Consider the following 8,696-nt stretch of genomic DNA (forward strand, 5'->3'; position numbering starts at 1 on the left):
GGGGCCTGATGGAACCATGGAGACCATTGTGACCCTTCAGGGCCTCGTGTCACCAAGGGGGCATTGTGACACCTCAGGGCCTCATGGAAGCAAGGGACCATTGGGACACTGTGGGGCCCCATGGAACCGAGGGAACATGGAACAGGTCTGGCTGGCTTGGCCTCCCAGGGGCCACCTGACAGGTCTGGCTGATCTTGGACTGTCAAGCACTGACTCTCATCAGCTCCTGGAGCACTGGGACTCCATGCTTTCCTTGCTATGCAAAAGAACTTTCCCTCTTTTCAGTTGCCCATTGCCAAAATTGGTACTCTCCCTTAAAAAATTACTCTATGCAAGGGTATCTCTCAGAACAAAACCATCCAGCTCTGGCTGGCCTTGGCCTCTGGTGGTCACCTCTCGCATCTGCCCCTGAAACACTTGGGCTCAGTTCCTTCCTATGGAAAAGAACCAGCTTTCATGTCCAAGGGCCATGGCCAAAATTAGAATTTGGCCTCCCAAATTCTGTATATCCAAGGATTGCTCCCAGACCAAAGTAGCCAGGACAGACAGGTCAGGCTGGCCCTGACCTCTGGGGATTTTCTTACACTCTGAGTTGAATGTTTTCATTGAAAACACCTTGGGGAGGGCCCAGAGATCTCCCAAGGAGGGGTTTTGGGGCCTCGGGCACATGACCACTGTTTATGGACAAAGGAGCTCTGTGCTGTTGTGGTGGTTTTGCATCACAGAAGTGATGTCCTAAGAGAAGCTGCTAGCAGTTTCCTCCATTTCTGACAAAAATCCAGTCAGTAATTAGCTTTCAGCACTCACAATCTGTTACACCACTAAGGAAACTGTACCCGCCTCTGTGAAGACACGTGTTAAAGACAAAAAAGCCTGGGAGGGTCTCTTTTCCTTCTGGCTGGCAAAGAGGTAACAAGGCCAACCCGGTCCCCATCTTGGCCAGGGCAGGCCGGGCAGCTCCTACTGCGAGGCTGGGCCCCTTCTCTGGGACCCCGCCAGGCCCCATCGGCTTCTGGGCAGGGGGATGGGAGGCCAGGGGTCCGAGGCCGGGCCGGGCTGTGGCTGCTGTTGTGAACATCAGGCCACTACTAAGCCCTGCCCCGCTGCCGGCCCAGGATTCGCCAGGATCTGCTGGGCCCCAGGAGCAGCCCCGGGCCGGGTCAGTTCGGCCAAGATTCTGCCCCTGCTGGGGTTCGTCTGCAACCACCAGGCAGGGGGAGGAGAAGCCATCGGCCCCCACCCGTGCTGCTGCTGTGTTCTGGCCTGGCTGCTGAGATCCTGGCCCTCCCCACAGCGCAGCCCATCCTGACACAGCCCCAGCGCAGCCGCTGCAGAAACCTCCATGGTAAAACAGCTCCGGCCGCAAGTACCGAGCCTGTCCGGGGTCACATAACCATCTGCAGGCCCTGGGTGAGATATGAACTCTTTCAGTGCTTCCATCCTCCCTGGAGTGAGAGAAAAGGACAAAGTGCAGGCACATAGAGGAGCAACATGAAGACACCGAGGTCAGTGAAGGGGAAGTTGAGTCCCAGATGGGAGGGATGAGGAGATGCCTTGACCTTGGGGCTGAAATCCTCTTGTAAAGCTGTGGAGAAGGATGGAATTGATACATCAGACTCTCTTTTTTCCATAAAACACATTGAAAAGTATGGGGAGATGACTTGTTCAGCAAAGGCCTCCATGCTAATGTAAGCAAATGTTCAAGTAGCTGTGATGCCATGAGAAGTTTGTTTAGAGAAAGAGAGCAGAGTGATGAGACCCTTCTCATGGAGAGAAGAAGAAGATGATTTCAGAAATAGATGAAGAGAACCTTTGCTCTTAAACAGCTCATCTTTAAACTAATAACCCTTAAGCTGATATGGCCTATAAACACAACTGTGGGAAAAGGTATGAAAAATTGGGAGGGACTTCAGGATTGCAGATTTCCAGGTGGTTGCTATTCCTGGAAATGAAAGGTCGCAACAGAACTGTTTTTCTGATGGAGAAGTCTCCATATCATGAAAGAGAGACTCCTTTCCCTAAGTGAACTGAAAAAAGACTATTTTAGAAGTGGTAAACTGAAAATTTTAGGTTTTGTCTCTTTGCACTGCCAGGAAGAAAGAAAATGTTGTAGGGAGGGGACAAGTGTTCTGAAAGTTTTGTTCTGATTCTTATTACTCTTTCTTCTAGTTACTAATAATTAATTTTTCTTTATAACCTTTTAAGAATTTAGACCTACGTTGCCTTTCCCCTAATCCCACCTCATAGCAGGAAATGAGTAAGGATATTCTAGTGAGTGCACTGGTAATTAGCCAACACTGAACCCGCCACACCAATTGATGCACTGGCCGAGAAATCTCAAGCTAGCAAAGCAAAACCACTACACAAACCTTCCTGATGACATGCACAAGAACCAGAGCTGCACAAGAGGAAAATCAAGGCAGAGCCATGGCTTGTCAGGACTTGCTTGATCCTAATGAGCCCTGTGGTGCATTTGGAGCTGAGCCCTGGAACCTCAGGGCCTGAGAGGAGATTGCACAAACTTTTCCAGGAGTCAAAGTTAGAGGAAACTCCCAAAGTGTCTTGAAGCAGGAATGGGCCATGCTGAGGTCCAGCCCCAACATAGGCTCCTCATGGACTCCTTGTAGGAGAGAATTGGAGGCCAGCATGGCACAAAAACCTCTCAGAAACCTCAGTGTGGAAAGAAAAATCCAAAGTACCTTAAAAACCTTGAGTATTTCAAAGTATTAATGAGCCCCACTGAGTGTGAGTACAAAGCCCTCAAGGGACTCGTTAAAGCAGATAATTGGGGCCATGATGGCACAAACCTCTCACAGAGTCTGTGTCAAAAGGGAAGCACCAAGTACCTGAAAATAACTGAAGTACCTTGAAGCATTAATGAGCCCCACTGAGTGTTGTTACTGACAAAGCCTCTCCAGGGACTAATTACAGCAGATCATTGGAGGCCATGATTGCACAAAGCTCTCAGAGACTCCAAGGCAAAAGCCAAAGCCAAAGTCCTTTGAAAAGCCTGCAGTCCCTGGGAGCATGAAGGAGCCCCCAGGGCCATTGCTGAGCAAGGCTCCCCAGGGACTCCTTCCAGCAGATCCTTGAGGCCACTGGCATGTGGGCTGTGGGGAGGTGCTGAGGGCAGGACAAGGGGCTGCCAGTGCCCAGGCTGGCTGGGGCTGTGCCAGGAGGCCCCAGTGCCTGAGGACAAGGTGTCTCCTGCCAGCCCTTGGTGGCACAGAGCCTGCTGTCCCCCGGAGCATCAAGACTTGGCTTCTCTTTGTCCCCACCTGTCATCACTGCCTGCAGTTCTCTGCCCTGCCTGGGGCCTGGGGACACTTTCTCAGTGGTGTCCCTCAGTGGGACCCATTAAAAGTCCAAGAAACTTTGGAGTGTGATTCTGACTTGGAGCTCTGGAGAGGTTTCTTCAGCTGCCTCTCAGGGACTGATGTTCAGGGCCTGAGCACAAAGCCCCAGAGGGTCATTAAAGTCCTTGTGCTGTGTCTGTGCTGCTGAGCTGGGCTGGGCTGCGGGCACAGAAGCAGCTCCTGGTAATCAAGAAGAGCTTGAAAAGCACATTTCTCTTGCTGAGCAGCTCTTCTGCCAGCCCAGCAGGGCTGGGGCACTGCCTGCAGCCAGCCTGGGCACAGCACAGAGGCACAGAGAGCTTCAATCAGTCAGGGCTGGCAAGGTGCTGAGAAGTGCCTGGGGCAGAATCCCTGCCAGCCCTTGGCACAGGAACCTCTGGCTGCAGGACAATGCAGCTGCAGCTCCTGGAGCCATCTCCTACAGCTGGAACATACCAATGCCTACAGACTCTGTGAGTACATTCTCTGATTATCTCTTGTGCAGAGCAGCCAGGGGTGCCCAGGGCTGTCCTGCAGAGCAGGGTCCTGCAGCCCCGGGCGCTGTGCTGGGGCAGGGACTCTGCTGCCTGCCAGGGACAGCTCTCAGCCAGCCCTGGCAGCTGCTCCCAGCACTGGGGGAAGAGATGTGGGTGGAAGGAGACAGCTTGTAAGGCTTGGAGTTCTTCCCCTTACGTGGTTCAGTAAGCTGCATTTTCTTTGCTGCTATCAGCAGAATATTTAACTGCAGAACATTTCCAGGTAGATTATACAGGGCACGCAGCAAGGCAGGGACTGCTTAAAATGGAAAATCCTGCTTTTTTAATCTGCAATTCTGGTTTGCCCAGATGGCAAACTGTATATAGATACTTCTGGTGAGTTTGTGTTATTTCTTACTCAACAGCAACAAATATTCATCTCCCCATTCAGGTTAAGAAAAAAAAAAATTCTCTCAGATCTGAAAAAACCAGAGAGTGACAGAAATCAGCAAAGAGCCCCTCACAGGCACCATCAGTGTCGCTTTTTCAGCCTCTTCAGGGTTGCCCTAAGGTTGCCATTGGAGCCTGAAGGAGCCAGAGCTGCCCCTGGGCAGTGCCAGAGCTGGGAGGGGTCTGCAGGGCAGAGCTGAGCCCCCAGGGCTGGGCTGGGCTCTGGCAGCACTGGCAGGGCCCAGCCCTGGGCACAGGGCAGCAGCTGCTGGCAGGGACAGCTCCAGGCAGCAGAGCCTGGGCAGGCAGTGGGGGGAAAGTGTCCCCAGGCTGTGCTGGGATATTAAAGTCCTCTCCAAACCCAACTATTCCATGATTACTTTTCTTACAGATCCCCATGCCAAGACAGCATAAATGTCCAACAGCAGCTCCATCATCCACTTCCTCCTGCTGGCACTGGCAGACATGCGGCAGCTGCAGCTGCTGCACTTCTGCCTCTTGCTGGGCATCTCCCTGGCTGCCCTCCTGGGCAACGGCCTCATCATCAGCGCCGTAGCCTGCGGCCAGCACCTGCACACGCCCATGTTCTTCTTCCTGCTCAACCTGGCCCTCACTGACCTGGGCTCCATCTGCACCACTGTGCCCAAAGCCATGCACAATTCCCTCTGGGGCACCAGGAACATCTCCTACACAGGATGTGCTGCTCAGCTCTTTTTCTTTCTCATCTTCATCGGAGCAGAGTACTATCTCCTGACCATCATGTGCTACGACCGCTATGTGTCCATCTGCAAACCCCTGCACTATGTGTCCGTCTGCAAACTCCTGGGCAGCAGAGCTTGTGCCCACATGGCAGCAGCTGCCTGGGCCAGCGGCTTACTCACAGCTCTGCTGATCACGGCCAATACATTTTCCCTGCCCCTGTGCCATGGCAATGCCCTGGGCCAGTTCTTCTGTGAAGTACCCCAGATCCTCAAGCTCTCCTGCTCCAAATCCTACCTCAGGGAATTTGGCCTTCCTGCTGTTAGTGCAGGTTTATCATGTGGTTGTTTTGTGTTCATTGTTTTTTCCTATGTGCAGATCTTCAGGGTCGTGCTGAGGATCCCCTCTGAGCAGGGACAGCACAAAGCCTTCTCCACCTGCCTCCCTCACCTGGCCGTGGTGTCCCTGTTTATCAGCACTGCAGTGTTTGCCTACCTGAAGCCCCCCTCCATGTCCTCCCCATCCCTGGATCTGGCCCTGACAGTTCTGTACTCGGTGGTTCCTCCAGCCCTGAACCCCCTCATCTACAGCCTGAGGAACCAGGAGCTCAAGGCTGCAGTGGGGACACTGATGACTGGATGCTTTCAGAAACATTAAACTGCTGACAAATTTCTGCATATATATATATATATTAAAAAAGTAACCTTTGATACTTCTTGTTTGTTTCATTTTTGAGGTTCTTTTTGTTTGTATTACACTTTTAATATTTTCCACAAAGAAATGTCATGGTTTGTGCCATTTCTCATTTTGTTTCACTCCACCTTCCCTGTGGCCACAGACTGTGTCAGTGAGGGACTGTGCTCTTGGTGACTAAAGGATCTCCCAGCAAAGTTTTCTGCAGAGATGCCCTTTGGTTGCCTTCTCTGGAGCTGCAGCAGCAATGTCTGTGTGCAGAGCTGGGGGCAGATCAGTGCTGGCCCAGCAGCTGTGCCCAGCAGCAGCAGCAGCACTTGGTGTTGCCAGTGCTGCTGCCGTGGCCCTGCCCCACTGCCCTGGTGGCCCTGGTGTTGCTGTAGGGCCTGAGTGCTCTCGGGGCCGGGCACAGTGCTGGGGGTGGCAGTGCCGGGGCTGCAGCAGGGACAGGCCATGGGCACTGCTGGGGCAGCGCTGACGCCTCAGGCCAGGGCCTGGGGGCTCCAGGCTCCTTGCCCAGGCTCTCTCAAGAACACGGCCAGGCCAATGCTCAGCACAGAAAACCCCCGTGAGCAGCCCCAGGGTGGCCGTGGGCAGGCTGGGGGCAAACAGCATGGCTGGGGCTCTGCAAGGGCCCTGGGGGAGACGGGAAGGAGCAGCAGAGCAGGGGCTGATCCATCCCCAGTGCGCTGCACAGCCCAGGGCAGCGTCCCAGAGCGTCCTCATGGAGCTGCCAACACCATCCCCCCTCTGCAGCCCTGGCCTCTCCCCCAGCTCACAGAGGTGTCCCATCCTTGCAGGCACAGGCACGGCAGCACTGGCTCAGGAGCCCCTGTGTCATGGTTTGACGCTGGCCCAATGCCAGTGCCCCCATGAAAACCCATTCTTCCCCGGTGTCTGCTGTGAGATGCGATCAGAGACAGAGCAAAGCAGGCCTCCACTTGTGAACAAGACAGAAAAAAGCTTTATTATCATAGAACTATAATAAAATTAACACACAGAGCAGAATAGAAAACCTTTCAAACATTTCTCCTCCCCCCACTCAATTCTTACAGAATATTACAGAACCTTAGATCTTAATCCAGTCCATCACCCTTCAGATAATCAACTCAGTCCATCTCCACCCTTCCGACAATCACTTCTCATTTCATCAAGGAGAGAAGGAGCCCTCCTTGTGCCACCACAGGTAAATCCCCGTCACTCAGCAACTACACGTTGTGACTTCTTCCTTCCATGTTCAGTGTTCTCACCACTGCACATGGACCAGAGCTGCTTTTAGGGTTTCCCCTTTCAAGGATGCCTTGCCCAGTTCCAGAAGAGAACAACAGTCTCTCACCTTTTTCGGGACACCAGTCCCCCCCAATATTTCACCCCCTGGGGCTGAGGGGTCTCACCAGCACTTCATCACCTGTCGTCTCCGCTCACATCACTCCTTTGGCGCAGCCTCCCCCTAAAATGCAGTCTCTGTATTACAGGAAAGGTTCTATCCATGGCTATACAAGAAAAAGTCCAGACAAAAGCCACTCCATCATCTCCTCCACCTAGGATTTTCTCAACTTCTCCCAGTCCTTCTTCACTTGCACAACTCTGCATCACACTTGCGCATTCCTTCTTATCCGTTTCTCTCCTCCCTCAGCTCCCGGAGGATCAGCATTTGCAAGGTTTTCCATCGTCTCACAGAAGGGTTAAAATCACAGTCTCTGCTTATATCGAACTCTGGGCACTCTTCCCTTGTGGGCCCCCCCCCTTCTCTTCCCCGGCCAGGCCGGTGCTTATCAAGTTCAAGATAGCACTGGCACCTCTCTCTTTCCCTCTCTCTCCCGAGGAAAGGGGGCTGCCCGCCACCTCTCTGAGTTCTTCCACCCTTCCATCATCTCCTGTCTCTGCCCAAGGCTCCGGCCCACCTCCCTCGGCCGCGTGGTTTTCCCCTCCCCCACCCAGCCCGAAGCTGGGCAGGGGAGGTCTGAACTCCTCCATCCACCGGAACCAAGAGAGGACGATCCCCTGGGAGCTCCTCGCTTTAACCCCTGTGTTCTCAGAGGCGGATCCATATCCTCAATGGTCAAACCAGGTGCCAATATCCACATCTGGGCACCTATTGGTTTGACCACTACCACCTCCCAAAAACTCATTTCCTCTCAAACCACGACACCCTGTTTGCATTGCACAGAGCAGGCGGGAGCACCCCCATGCTGCTGCTGTGGGGACATGAACCTGAGGGAGCACAAATGCCATCAGCCCCTGGGGCCACCAAGGGCTGCGGGACAGCAAGGAAACCACTCAGCTTTGTCCTGGCCTCTGCAGTCAACCAGAAAGTTTGTTCCCATCAGCTGGGAGTTTCCTGTCCCACTGCAGACGCTGTTGCTCAGAGCCAGGGCTGCCTGGCAGCCACCCCCAAACTGCCCTGAGCATTTCCTTGGCTTCACCTTTGCTTTCTTTACTCTTCCCTTGTCCAAATTTCTTCCTCTTGCCCAGCCCTGTTCCCTGCCCTGCAAACAGCCCATCCCTGTTTGCCCTTTCCTCTCTGGCCCCACTCCCCATTGCAGTTCCTGGCTTGGCACCATGGGAACGGCCCTTGGGGAGCAGGATCATCCTCCAAGTGCTGCAGCAAATTGTCTGCAGGCTCCTGCAGTGCCCCGTGCTGCTCTCTTGCCACAGGCACCCCAGGCCAGGGGGGCCCATCTGGGCTGCTGTGTCTGCCTGTGGGGCTCCCTGTTCTGGGCAGTGAGGAGGAGCTGCAGAGGCTCTGCAGGACTGACAGGATGGGCTTTGGGGCTGGCAGGAGAAGCTGAGGCACCTGCAGCTGCTGCAGCTTCTGAACAGGAGGCCCTGGGCTCATTGTGCCACTGCTCCAAGGGTGCTTTCAGAGAATCCCAGAATCAGCAAGGCTGGAAAAGACCTTGGAGATCATCAAGTCCAACCTGTGCCCTTACACTGCCTTGTCTCTCCTGATCCTCCTCTTCTCCAGGATAAATAACCCCAGCTCCCTCAGCCACTCCTCACAGGATTTGTGTTCCAAACCCCTCCCCAGCCTTGTTGCCCA

This window comes from Motacilla alba, unplaced genomic scaffold, assembly GCF_015832195.1.
Source record: "Motacilla alba alba isolate MOTALB_02 unplaced genomic scaffold, Motacilla_alba_V1.0_pri HiC_scaffold_28, whole genome shotgun sequence".
Lineage (NCBI taxonomy): Eukaryota > Metazoa > Chordata > Aves > Passeriformes > Motacillidae > Motacilla > Motacilla alba.